General features: G+C 34.9%; 1 long non-coding RNA gene across 1 annotated transcript in view; it reads left to right on the forward strand.

Moving 5' to 3' along the window:
• Positions 1 to 7195: 7195 nt before the first annotated feature.
• Positions 7196 to 15661, forward strand: part of LOC146734921 (uncharacterized) — a 51097-nt gene continuing 42631 nt past the window's right edge. Inside the window, exon 1 of the long non-coding RNA XR_014931348.1 lies at positions 7196 to 7259. This is a non-coding gene — a long non-coding RNA (uncharacterized LOC146734921). The remainder of the gene's footprint in view (positions 7260 to 15661) is intronic.

Consider the following 15661-nt stretch of genomic DNA (forward strand, 5'->3'; position numbering starts at 1 on the left):
ATGTGATTGAATACTAGGGGTGGTGTTTGATGGGTTATGGGCCTTTATGTGATCTAATACTAGGGGTGGTGTTTGATGAGTTATGGGCCTTTATGTGATTGAATACTAGGGGTGGTGTTTGATGGGTTATGGGCCTTTATGTGATTGAATACTAGGGGTGGTGTTTGATGGGTTATGGGCCTTTATGTGATTGAATACTAGGGGTGGTGTTTGATGGGTTATGGGCCTTTATGTGATCTAATACTAGGGGTGGTGTTTGATGGGTTATGGGCCTTTATGTGATTGAATATTAGGGGTGGCGTTTGATGGGTTATGGGCCTTTATGTGATTGAATACTAGGGGTGGTGTTTGATGGGTTATGGGCCTTTATGTGATTGAATACTAGGGGTGGTGTTTGATGGGTTATGGGTCTTTATGTGATTGAATACTAGGGATGGTGTTTGATTGGTTATGGGCCTTTATGTAATTGAATACTAGGCAGTGGTGTTTGATGGGTTATGGGTCTTTATGTGATTGAATACTAGGGGTGGTGTTTGATGGGTTATGGGCCTTTACGTGATTGAATACTAGGGGTGGCGTTTGATGGGTTATGGGCCTTTATTTGATTGAATACTAGGAAGTTGTGTTTGATGGGTTATGGGCCTTTGAGGTATTGAATATTAGGGGGTGGTGTTTGATGGGTTATGGGCCTTTATGTGATTGAATACTAGGGGGTGGTGTTTGATGGGTTATGGGCCTTTATGTGATTGAATACTAGGGAGTGGTGTTTGATGGGTTATGGGCCTTTATGTGATTGAATACTAGGGGGTGGTGTTTGATGGGTTATGGGCCTTTAAGGTATTGAATACTAGGGGGTGGGGTTTGATGGGTTATGGGCCTTTATGTGATCTAATACTAGGGGTGGTGTCTGATGGGTTATGGGCCTTTAAGGTATTGAATACTAGGGGTGGTGTTTGATGGGTTATGGGCCTTTGAGGTATTGAATATTAGGGGGTGGTGTTTGATTAGTTATGGGCCTTTAAGGTATTGAATACTAGGGGGTGGTGTTTGATGGGTTATGGGCCTTTATGTGATCTAATACTAGGGGTGGTGTTTGTTGGGTTATGGGCCTTTATGTGATTGAATACTAGGGGTGGTGTTTGATTAGTTATGGGCCTTTAAGGTATTGAATACTAGGGGGTGGTGTTTGATGGGTTATGGGCCTTTATGTGATTGAATACTAGGGGTGGTGTTTGATGGGTTATGGGCCTTTAAGGTATTGAATACTAGGGGTGGTGTTTGATGGGTTATGGGTCTTTGAGGTATTGAATATTAGGGGGTGGTGTTTGATGGGTTATGGGCCTTTATGTGATTGAATACTAGGGGGTGGTGTTTGATTAGTTATGGGTCTTTATGTGATTGAATACTAGGGGGTGGTGTTTGATGGGTTATGGGCCTTTATGTGATTGAATACTAGGGGTGGTGTTTGATTAGTTATGGGCCTTTATGTGATTGAATACTAGGGGGTGGTGTTTGATGGGTTATGGGCCTTTATGTGATTGAATACTAGGGGTGGTGTTTGATTAGTTATGGGCCTTTATGTGATTGAATACTAGTGGGTGGTGTTTGATTAGTTATGGGCCTTTATGTGATTGAATACTAGGGGGTGGTGTTTGATGGGTTATGGGCCTTTATGTGATTGAATACTAGGGGGTGGTGTTTGATTAGTTATGGGCCTTTATGTGATTGAATACTAGGGGGTGGTGTTTGATTAGTTATAGGCCTTTATGTGATTGAATACTAGGGGTGGTGTTTGATGGGTTATGGGTCTTTATGTGATTGAATACTAGGGGTGGTGTTTGATGGGTTATGGGTCTTTATGTGATTGAATACTAGGGGTGGTGTTTGATGGGTTATGGGCATTTATGTGATTGAATACTAGGGGTGGTGTTTGATGGGTTATGGGTCTTTATGTGATTGAATACTAGGGGTGGTGTTTGATGGGTTATGGGCCTTTATGTGATTGAATACTAGGGAGTGGTGTTTGATGGGTTATGGGCCTTTATGTGATTGAATACTAGGGAGTGGTGTTTGATGGGCTATGGACCTTTATGTGATTGAATACTAGGGGGTGGTGTTTGATGGGTTATGGGCCTTTGAGGTATTGAATATTAGGGGGTGGTGTTTGATGGGTTATGGGCCTTTATGTGATTGAATACTAGGGGGTGGTGTTTGATGGGTTATGGGCCTTTATGTGATTGAATATTAGGGAGTGGTGTTTGATTAGTTATGGGTCTTTATGTGATTGAATACTAGGGGTGGTGTTTGATGGGTTATGGGTCTTTATGTGATTGAATACTAGGGGTGGTGTTTGATGGGTTATGGGTCTTTATGTGATTGAATACTAGGGGTGGTGTTTGATGGGTTATGGGTCTTTATGTGATTGAATACTAGGGGTGGTGTTTGATGGGTTATGGGCATTTATGTGATTGAATACTAGGGGTGGTGTTTGATGGGTTATGGGTCTTTATGTGATTGAATACTAGGGGTGGTGTTTGATGGGTTATGGGCCTTTAAGTGATTGAATACTAGGGAGTGGTGTTTGATGGGTTATGGGCCTTTATGTGATTGAATACTAGGGAGTGGTGTTTGATGGGCTATGGACCTTTATGTGATTGAATACTAGGGGGTGGTGTTTGATGGGTTATGGGCCTTTGAGGTATTGAATATTAGGGGGTGGTGTTTGATGGGTTATGGGCCTTTATGTGATTGAATACTAGGGGGTGGTGTTTGATGGGTTATGGGCCTTTATGTGATTGAATATTAGGGAGTGGTGTTTGATTAGTTATGGGTCTTTATGTGATTGAATACTAGGGGTGGTGTTTGATGGGTTATGGGTCTTTATGTGATTGAATATTAGGGGTGGTGTTTGATGGGTTATGGGCCTTTATGTGATTGAATACTAGGGGTGGTGTTTGATGGGCTATGGGCCTTTATGTGATTGAATACTAGGGGTGGTGTTTGATGGGTTATGGGTCTTTATGTGATTGAATACTAGGGGTGGTGTTTGATGGGTTATGGGCCTTTATGTGATTGAATACTAGGGGGTGGTGTTTGATGGGTTATGGGCATTTATGTGATTGAATACTAGGGGTGGTGTTTGATGGGTTATGGGCCTTTATGTGATTGAATACTAGGGGGTGGTGTTTGATGGGTTATGGGCCTTTATGTGATTGAATACTAGGCAGTGGTGTTTGATGGGTTATGGGTCTTTATGTGATTGAATACTAGGGGTGGTGTTTGATGGGTTATGGGCCTTTATGTGATTGAATACTAGGGGTGGTGTTTGATGGGTTATGGGCCTTTATGTGATTGAATACTAGGGGGTGGTGTTTGATGGGTTATGGGTCTTTATGTGATTGAATACTAGGGGTGGTGTTTGATGGGTTATGGGCCTTTATGTGATTGAATACTAGGGGTGGTGTTTGATGGGTTATGGGTCTTTATGTGATTGAATACTAGGGGTGGTGTTTGATGGGTTATGGGCCTTTATGTGATTGAATACTAGGGGGTGGTGTTTGATGGGTTATGGGTCTTTATGTGATTGAATATTAGGGGTGGTGTTTGATGGGTTATGGGCCTTTATGTGATTGAATACTAGGGGTGGTGTTTGATGGGCTATGGGCCTTTATGTGATTGAATACTAGGGGTGGTGTTTGATGGGTTATGGGTCTTTATGTGATTGAATACTAGGGGTGGTGTTTGATGGGTTATGGGCCTTTATGTGATTGAATACTAGGGGGTGGTGTTTGATGGGTTATGGGCATTTATGTGATTGAATACTAGGGGTGGTGTTTGATGGGTTATGGGCCTTTATGTGATTGAATACTAGGGGGTGGTGTTTGATGGGTTATGGGCCTTTATGTGATTGAATACTAGGCAGTGGTGTTTGATGGGTTATGGGTCTTTATGTGATTGAATACTAGGGGTGGTGTTTGATGGGTTATGGGCCTTTATGTGATTGAATACTAGGGGTGGTGTTTGATGGGTTATGGGCCTTTATGTGATTGAATACTAGGGGGTGGTGTTTGATGGGTTATGGGTCTTTATGTGATTGAATACTAGGGGTGGTGTTTGATGGGTTATGGGCCTTTATGTGATTGAATACTAGGGGTGGTGTTTGATGGGTTATGGGCCTTTAAGGTATTGAATACTAGGGGTGGTGTTTGATGGGTTATGGGCCTTTATGTGATTGAATACTAGGGGGTGGTGTTTGATGGGTTATGGGTCTTTATGTGATTGAATACTAGGGGTGGTGTTTGATGGGTTATGGGTCTTTATGTGATTGAATACTAGGGGTGGTGTTTGATGGGTTATGGGCCTTTATGTGATTGAATATTAGGGGTGGTGTTTGATGGGTTATGGGCCTTTATGTGATTGAATACTAGGGATGGTGTTTGATGGGCTATGGGCCTTTATGTGATTGAATACTAGGGGTGGTGTTTGATGGGTTATGGGTCTTTATGTGATTGAATACTAGGGGTGGTGTTTGATGGGTTATGGGCCTTTATGTGATTGAATACTAGGGGTGGTGTTTGATGGGTTATGGGCATTTATGTGATTGAATACTAGGCAGTGGTGTTTGATGAGTTATGGGTCTTTATGTGATTGAATACTAGGGGTGGTGTTTGATGGGTTATGGGCCTTTATGTGATTGAATATTAGGGGTGGCATTTGATGGGTTATGGGCCTTTATGTGATTGAATACTAGGGGTGGTGTTTGATGGGTTATGGGCCTTTATGTGATTGAATACTAGGGAGGAGTGTTTGATGGGTTATGGGCCTTTAAAGTATTGAATACTAGGGGGTGGTGTTTGATTGGTCATGAGCCTTTATGTGATTGAATACTAGGGGTGGTGTTTGATGGGTTATGGGCCTTTACGTGATTGAATAGTAGGGGGTGGCCGAACTCATCTATACCATTCTCTGATTTTCAAAAGCCAATCTTTGCATTACAATGAAACTTAGTATATACAGAATTCGACTGATACCCGCCCTGGGCGATCTTATGGAGGATTTGATTTTTGTTTAGAAATGTGTTGACTAAAAGATCGCCCAGGGCGATGTTATGGCAGATATTACGAAGTACATCTTGTCTGGGAAAACAACCCTGCGTTGATAAAAGCAATGGAGTAAAAACAATGGCAATGGTAGGACCACCCATAATGTTTATTCTTTGTTTGTATTACATTCCAGTCAAAAAGTTCAAGATCAGTAAACAAGCAATGGGCGAACTAAAATGTCCTCTGCGTTTCACATGCGACATGATTATTAAAAAAACAGAGTTTAGTGGTCATGTACGTTCTATAAATCTAACCTTACACAGATAATCTCGTATTGACATGTTTTTTGTCAAAAAGACGTTCCCTTTCAGTTAACTCTTCGTGTTGATGGTATTTGTGACAGTTAAAAGATTTTTTGAACAAATGATAAGAACTATATCGAATTTAAATATCAGTGTTCTCTGGAGGCCATTGCCCATTGTCGCACATAATTCAAACACATGGTTATTAGACTTCAGTCGAAATGTCCATGAATAATGCAATCAAAGTGTGCTGCCCAGAGTTTATTATCTTATAGTAAAATTTAACATTACACATTGTATGGTATATTATTGTATTGTTTATATTACATATTCACTTCATTTTGAATAAAATACTTCACCATTGGAACATTGAATCACAAGTATTTAAAAAATGTTCTTGACTTTCAGTAGCATCGCCGTGCTGCGTCCCAAAATAATGTCGTTGATCACTCAGTTGTCGCAGTGTATATGTTGTACCAAGTCCATGATACACCCCGTTTCAACTTTGGCTTGCTTTTCCTTCTTAGTGCATGTTCTTGTTCACGTAAAATGCAACCTCTGTACCAATGTATTAAATCACTTTGAATTTATACTTTGCAGGATTATATTTTGTGTACGCAAAACATTAATCTCTCTAAACATTTTCTGAGACCTTGCATGATGTATATTCACAAAATAATGCGATCATATTTTATATTATGTTGATCTCTACGTCTCTCTGGATCGCTTTGTGATTTCATTCCCAGGCCCAGACAAATAAAATCTGGGAATATTACAAAACTCTTCATTTGATGTCAACATCGTATAAATGTACATATACTATAATTTTATTACAACTGAAACCAAACCAAACCTTTTCAGGGCCAATATTCCTACAAATGAGTATACCAAGAGAATATTTGTTTGTGTCACATTTTCTCCAACGCCTTGCGACTTCACTGTGAATTATTTTTAGCGTCATATTTGAAATAGCATGCTAGATGCATGATGTCAGACGACAAAATTGGGGTCTGTTAAAATGTTTGTTATTGTAGTCAGGCAATGTGTGGACCAAAACATCGCCCACTATTTAAAACACCACCCATGGTAGATGCTGTGCGACAAAGCACAGACCTGATTTGTTTGGGGTTAAAATCTGTGCATATTAATTACCTAATTTTTATAATTAGCTAATTTTCAGCTTTCACACTCGGGCACTAATTATTCCCTTTCAATGACACTTGGTACATAGTCGCTTTAGGACAATTAAAATGTGTGCCTATCAATTAGCTTATTTGCATAATAATTAGTCAGTTTTCAGTCTTTCCATTAATATCTCAAGTACTTATTTCAATGAATCTTGGTACATATATACTTTTAAGACAATGTGATGATCTAATTAGTCTGGGGTTTATATACATCCATAATAATTACGTAATTTGCATAATAATTCATAGCTTTCCAACCAAACTCTATGCATAATAATTTCTTAATTTGTATAATAATTCATTTGGTTCATTGAGGTAATCCACAGACATGATTCGTTTAATGTTGAAAAACATGCATATTGATTATCTAATTATTATTAACCCATTTAAATTGAATTTGTACTCAGGAATTAACTAGACTGATTGACATGTCATCCATTTGAACTTCATACTACCCCAAGTTGTATGTATGTTTGTATGCCATTTTGAAAAAAATTATAAATTGTGTCATCACCACTAAATAACAGAAGGGAGCCCTCACTGTCCATAATTACATGTTTGGTTATTTACTGGAGGAAAGTATCTACAAACAAGATTGTGATTGTGAAATTAGCAGACCATATGTGTAATGTTATTGTGATCAGCTAGCATACTTAGGGAGTAACTGTCAATAAATGGTGTGATTTATGTTAGTATGGAGCTAGTGTGATAAATCACTTCAAGTACAGGTATGTCATTTAATGTTTGTATACCACAAGTTATATATGACATTTATATTTTATAGTTCAGACTTTTAGTTGGACCATCTGGTTATTTGTTATACCCATTATATTATTTCCTATTGCCTTTTTGTTGCTGTATGCTTGGTCAAAATTCAGAATTTCTTTTCATTGAAAACCAGATTATCATCAAGCATTTGTTAGGAATTGGTTTATTCCATTATAGTAGAGGGTGCGGTGTAAAGGTTAATTGTTTTTATGTTACATTAGTGACGGTATTTTAAAAACATACACTTAATACTTGCCACTCAGATTTTGCACATTATTAATACTGATTTATATTTAGCTTAATACATAATTAGGTGATAAATTTTAATATTACACATATGTAAGTAAATACAATTCTTTTATGAAACATGCTATATTTTGTTATTTAATTACATATTTGAAAACACCTGATAGAAATAATTTAATTTATTAGTATGTAAATACTTTCACTGAGCATTTATATACTTGCATAGCGTTCATAAATAATTAAAATTACGACAAACATTGCATATTGATTATTGCCTTAGCCCATAGGAATAGCATACATTAGCAATTTATTACCACAATAAAAAAATAATATTTGTCTGTATCATTATATTGGCTTCACTGGTTTTAGCTTAACAATATTACAATCAAATGCTAATAAAGAGCATATTTGCTCTATTAGAAGCATATATCAACATAATATTGCATTTATTGTATTAATTGTTAAAAAGAGAATTTTGGCCATATTGTGTTTTTCATCTTTTCAGTTATGTACTTACAGCACAGTTGGATATTAAGAACCAGCTTCCTGCTTATTTCTAATATTGACATATTTTATACAAAAAAAACTTTGTGGTGTTTGTAAGCAAAATAAAAAGCCTTTAAGGGATGCACTGTAACAGCAGGTGTCATTTGTGCCATTGTGTGTCATTTACCAATTGTTGGGGTGGGTATACCGAGTCATTAATGTAAAATAATGTGTTCTCTAATGTTGTTATATACATTGTTCCACACATTATAAAAAATATCTTGTAAACTCAAATAGAAATACAGAGGTTTGCAAGATGTGGTTTGGTTTTGGTGTATTTTGGGTGGTGGACACTGTTTAAATAGAACCTTTAAAGGGGAACTGCTCAATCCCATGGATTGCACCAAAGAATCATGGGACACTATTGTTTATGTTGTTTACAATGTTAATCTTTTGTTATCCATTGTTATTTTAATCCAGAAAGTAAATTTGTTGTGAGATTAGACTTAACTGGAAGGTGCCCCTTTAATACTGACAAAGGATAACCTGTATTTTTGACTCCCATGTGCGAAGCACATAATGGGAGTCTTTGCAGTTAGTGTGTCTGTGTGTGTGTGTGTGTGTGTGTGTGTGTGTGCATTGGTAAACCATGAAATGTGGAGCCATTGGCCTGTTTTCACACCAACGATGTGAAGCCCCTCCTGAAAGTGGAGCCTTGCACTCGGGCTCCACATTGTTTGCTGTTTAAAACAAAGTGTAGACGTAGACGTAGACATACACAAACAAAGTGGAGCCCTTTGTACAAGTGGAGCCCCAAATTGGTGGCTCACAATGTTTCATAATTTATATTAATATTTAATCGACTTTAAGTCAGGTTTGCGAAGCTTAGGTTTAGTATCGGGGAAGGTATGGTTCACGTTATATAAATATTAATATAATTATACCATACCTTACTTCGATACTAAACCTAAGCTTCGCAAACATTTCTATGTTCAGTCACGGGCTATTCAACTCTAGTTTAATTAAACTTAATTAAAGTGCAATTCTCCATTGTATTGCATTGTAATTGAGTTTAATTAAACTCCAATTAATGTATGTGTGTATGTGTCCGACTGTTCCACTGCTATCTCAAGAACCATACATCGGTTTTTGATGAAACTTGGTGCATAGATGCCCTGGGCCAATGCGCAGATTTGATTAGGTTTTGGTAAAAATCCATGCTCGTTAATTACCTAATTTGCATGATAATTAGCTAATTTTTAGCTGTTCTATGACTGTTCCACTGATATCTGAAGAACCACTCATTGAATTTTGATGAAACTTGATACATAGATGCTCTGAACATATGCACAGATTTGATTAGTTTTTGGTAAAAATCCGTGCATATTAATTATCTAATTTGCATGATAATTAGCTAATTTTTAGCGGTTCCATGACTGTTCCACTGATATTTAAACAACCACTCATTGGATTTTGATGAAACTTTGTACATAGATGCTCTGAACTAATGCTAGGTTTTGATTAGTTTTTGGTAATAATCTGTGGATACTAATTACCTAATTTGCATAATGATTAGTCAATTTTCGTTTTTTCCACTGATATCTCAAGTACTAATCATCACATTTCAATGAAACTTGGTACATAGATGTCATATGACACTGCACAGACCTGATAGTTTTTATGGTAATATCAGTACATATTAATTACCTAATTTGCATAATTAATTAATTTTCAGCATTTGATATAAGTAGTGAGCATTACATTTCAATGAAACTTGGTACTTACATACTCAAGGACTATGCAGAGATTGATTGTTTCGGATAAATATTTGTGCATATTAATCACCTAATTTGCATAATTAGTTAATTTTCTGCTTTTCCACGGGTATCTCAAGTACTAATCATTGCATTGGTACATAGCTCCTTTAGAACTATGCAGAGACCTGATTAGTTTTGGGGTAAATAATTGTGCATATTAATTACCTAATTTGCATAATTAATTTTCCGCTTTTCTACTGATATCTAAAGTACTAATCATCACATTTCAATGACTCTAGAATTATGCAAAGACCCAATTAGTTTTCGGTAAATATTTGTGCATATTAATTACCTAATTTGCATAATTAACCAATTTCCAACTTTCACACTGATATCTAAAGTACTAATTATTCCATTTCAATGAAACTTAGTACAAAGATGCTCTAGGACAATGTAAAAACCTTATTAGTTTGGGGTAAAAAATCTCTTCATATTAATTCCCTAATAAGCATAATAATTCATAACTTTGTATGATTGCATGTGTTTTCTAATATTATATGTTGATTCATATAATGGGAGGTGTATAACTCTCACAATATGTCAGTGTTCATTATATTTATTTTATTTACTAATTTCTTAAAATATGATGACCTCAATATTGAATAAAAGCCCTTTGCTGCCAGTTTAGTTTTTATACCTATCTGTAATTTAACTTGATATCTAAGTAGTATTATAGTTTCTCACATTCAATCAGTATATACAATCTATAATCCCTGGAGACTGTCCCCCTAGAGTATCATTACTTATCTATGTGACCAAGATATAATGTTATTACTGATATTTATCTTGTATGCTCTGCACACAGTTTTCTTATCATTCTTCATGCAATGTATTATGGGATGATTTTATTTCTTGGAACGTAAACTGCAATTGTTGATGTTATTTAGCTCTCTCGTTTCGTTTACAAGTTATTTCTGTAATGGTGATTGTTTGCATGTTCATAAACATTTTCCTATTATTGATGACATTTATATTTAAACAAAAATATGCAAATGACATTCATGATTATTTACATTGGGTAATACTTTGTTGTTGTTTTTTGCTGTGTACACATTTTTGTTTGATTACTGCGACTGTCTTTTAGTACTGTGACATTACAGGGCACAATTTATTAGGCTGTAGCAGAACTAGAAGTATTTCCTGTGTTTCAATTGCTTTACTGCAGCTGTTTCATTGTAGAGCTGTAAAACTTTAATTTGCAAAATGACAGTAGTCAATCAATTAAGGTTTTATGGAAACAGGTAAGGCTTTCAGCTCATGTAAATAGGAAATGAAAAAAATGACTTGATCTGCGATCTGATAAAAACAATGGATTATATCTCTTATTTATATCTTTGTTTTAGGTTAAAAAACAAAATCAGGTTTTGATAACATGCACTTTAAAAACAGTGGGTAGGTTGGATTTTAATATTTTTTTCAAATGTTACTTCCTTAATCTGACTTTATTCAATAATAGTCAGTTCCTCTCATGTCTCATTAAAATCTTGTGCGGTTTAGCAGCATTTTTTTTTAATGTTTGGTCAAAAAATGTGAGGACAAACAATAAATTTTAGGTAGAATAAGGTTTGAAATTTATAAGAGAAAATGGTCTGTTCCCCCTCCTCGTTGTTGTCTCTGATTTTTTTGGTCGCAATAACTCAATTTTAGTGTGACTTGCATGTATAATTTTCAATTTATGTCTTATTATATAAGGAACCATGATATTAACCCAGAAACAAAATTATTCATTAAATATTTAAATATTACTGAGAACCTCATTGTTTTTGCATCATGTCTTGTATAAATATCATTGTCACTTCCTGTTCAGGTGGAATCTGAAAACTGAGATTTGTAGATTCACCACTGTGCATTCGTACCTATATTCCTGATATCATCAAATTTCATCATTGAAAACAATGTCAATTTTGTTATATAGATCAACACTTTGAGGCATGACACAATATGAGGATATTACAAGAATACCTCAAAGTATGCACAAAGACAGAACAGCAGGAGTATTGATTGACATGTAGCGGAGGTCGATGCGATGGTGTATTGTCTGAGTTATTAGAGGGTGTTAATCATTCCATATTTAGAATTCACATTTCCTTATATGGTAGAATGAATATACATCGTAAAATTCCGCAAAATTCTGTCATGTTGTAACTTACGGTGTTACAGTGACATATGTATTTATGTATTATCTTTCAACTATTTCGTACATTTTCATTTACCCCAAGATATATTTCTGAGCTCATGTAAATTTCATTTCATCCATGGTAGTTGCAGCCCCCGCAGCATCTACCGCTAATGCTTTCACAGAGTTGCAGCTCTACATCAGTAAAAAACATGGTATTCAAAAATACTGAAAATTTTTTTTGTCAGTCACACCTCATACCATACAAATGAATAATATTCACTTGACCATACAAATGAATAATATTCACTTGACCAAACAAATGAATAATATTCACTTGACCATACAAATGAATAATATTCACTTGACCAAACAAAGGAATAATATTCACTTGACCATACAAAGAAATAATATTCACTTGACCAAACAAAGGAATAATATTCACTTGTCCATACAAATGAATAATATTCACTTGACCATACAAATGAATAATATTCACTTGACCATACAAGGGAATAATATTCACTTGACCATACAAATGAATAATATTCACTTGACCATACAAGGGAATAATATTCACTTGACCATACAAAGAAATAATATTCACTTGACCATACAAATGAATAATATTCACTTGACCATACAAATGAATAATATTCACTTGACCATACAAATGAATAATATTCACTTGACCATACAAGGGAATAATATTCACTTGACCATACAAGGGAATAATATTCACTTGACCATACAAGGGAATAATATTCACTTGACCATACAAAGGAATAATATTCACTTGACCATACAAGCGAATAATATTCACTTGACCATACAAGGGAATAATATTCACTTGACCATACAAAGGAATAATATTCACTTGACCATACAAAGGAATAATATTCACTTGACCATACAAATGAATAATATTCACTTGACCAAACAAATGAATAATATTCACTTGACCATACAAATGAATAATATTCACTTGACCAAACAAAGGAATAATATTCACTTGACCATACAAAGAAATAATATTCACTTGACCAAACAAAGGAATAATATTCACTTGTCCATACAAATGAATAATATTCACTTGACCATACAAATGAATAATATTCACTTGACCATACAAATGAATAATATTCACTTGACCAAACAAAGGAATAATATTCACTTGACCATACAAAGAAATAATATTCACTTGACCATACAAAGGAATAATATTCACTTGACCATACAAAGGAATAATATTCACTTGACCAAACAAAGGAATAATATTCACTTGACCATACAAGGGAATAATATTCGCTTGACCATACAAAGGAATAATATTCACTTGACCATACAAGTGAATAATATTCACTTGACCATACAAGGGAATAATGTGTATACACTTAATCCGACATTTACAGTTTGCAAATCGTGTTCTTATAGTGGACCCACTGATGAAGTATTATTGAAATACAGGTTATGGTAAATACTACCGTTATCTTGAATGAAAGTAAACATGAGGTACTGCCTGTATGGCACCAAATTGCCTAGGTTCACTGATGAATTAAAAAACCTGCTCTGTCTGAAATATTTTGGATCATTACAACTCAGTTAAAAATTGATTTAATTTCAGATGTTGATTTGCATAATTATGCTTTTTTACTTACAAACAGATGCCATAATTATCCTCTGTTTATGATTATAATTATGGATTGACTTGTGTGTGTGCCTCCATATGTTGATTCCCATCTGTATCTTGGACATGCCCTCATGGACTAATTGTATATACGACAGATTCAAGTTGTCTGATTGGCAGCCATTTTAATGTTAAAAATTCATGAAAATCAAGCCATTCCTTAACTGGATCTTAGGTGTGTATAGACAGATTTCGTTCAAAATTGCTACATACATTGAACATAACGGAACCTCGATGCACATCATTTTGTTTTTCAGATTGGATTTAAAATTCATGTTCAAACTTTATGTTTTTTTTTTAAACTTGATAACTCATGGGGACTACATACTTTGTGTTTTTTTTAAACTTGATAACTCATGGGGACTACATACTTTGTGTTTTTTTTAAACTTGATAACTCATGGGGACTACATACTTTATTTGTTTTTTTTTAAACTTGATAACTCATGGGGACTACATACTTTATTTGTTTTTTTTTAAACTTGATAACTCATGGGGACTACATACTTTATTTGTTTTTTTAAACTTGATAACTTTCTTAAAGCATTGTCTATTTTTCTCAGCATAACTAAATTTTTGTAACTTACATATACTGAAATCTTGCATATATTAGGACTGTGCAAAATATTCATTTTGAAAAATTATACCTGAATATTCGCAAGGAAAATTGGCCATAACTGTAGTTGTGGGGGAAAAAATAAAATGTTGTCTGAATTTAACCTTGAGTGTCTATATTTCTAAAGAATTAAATCAAAACATTTGTCATAATAACTAAATAAAATATTATCATAATCCATTTATAATTGAGTTGTGTATGGTTGCTGTCTGAATGTCAGTCTATGATTACATATTGACACAATTAGGGTGAACCCTTACATTCCAAGGCTGTCTCTCTGGATATAATTAAATTGTTCTGTCAATATCTACATATAGAAATAGACCACAACAAAATATTGACTAACACCTGTCTTCTGTGCAGTGTATACACAACTGCTGTATAAGGATACAATTTTCTTATTTCACATGTAGATAATTAGTGGAATTTAGTTATTTTCGTAGTGATAGGAAGAAAAACAGAAAGGCAAGGCGTAATTCTGGTGGCGTTGTGTTCTTTTCAAACACAAATTTCAAAAAGGTGTACAAAAATTACAAAGAACCTTATCAGATACATTATGGGTGAGACTAGATAAAACTTATTTTAATTTGGAAAGGGATATCTATATCTGTGTGGCATATTTTCCACCAGAAAACTCCTCAATATTTAGTAATAAAGAAAATACACTTTTTGAGCAGATTGAAAAGGAAATAACAACTCACTCATCTCATGGAGAAATTATTTCGATGGTGGATATGAATGCAAGAACATCAAGATTGGAAGACTACATTTTGAATGATTCTGTAAGTCATATTCCACTGCCAAATAATTATAAAATTGATGATTTCAAAGGGAGGTTGAATAGAGATCAGAATGTAAATTCATATGGGAAAAAACTAATCGATCTTTGTCTGTCAACAGACTTAAAAATTGTTAATGGGCGAAAAATAGGGGATTTATACGGCAATTTTACTTGCCATGCATATAATGGCTCCATTTTGGTAGATTAAATCATTGCTCAAACAAGCCTTTTTTTCAAAAATTCAATTCATGAAAGTACACCCTGTATCACATTTATCTGATCACTGCCCATTGTCATTCACACTGAAATTACAAGATCAGTTGAGAAATGTCAATAACAACATGGGCTTAAAACCATTACCTGTAAATTATATTTGGGAATCATCTTCAATTGATAATTACAAGACAGCAATGAATAATGCAGCAGTCAGATCCAAAATTACATCTTATTTACATATGGATTATACAAAAGGTAATATTAATGATGCTATCCAGGCACTAAATAATATTTTATATACTGCAGCAGACATGTCGCTTAAAACCCAGGCTCGTATACCAAAAAATAAAAATAATAATAAAAAGAAACAAACAAATAAATGGTATGATAAGCCATGT

Source organism: Saccoglossus kowalevskii, chromosome 13 (genome assembly GCF_978046115.1).
Source record: "Saccoglossus kowalevskii chromosome 13, keSacKowa6.1, whole genome shotgun sequence".
NCBI lineage: Eukaryota > Metazoa > Hemichordata > Enteropneusta > Harrimaniidae > Saccoglossus > Saccoglossus kowalevskii.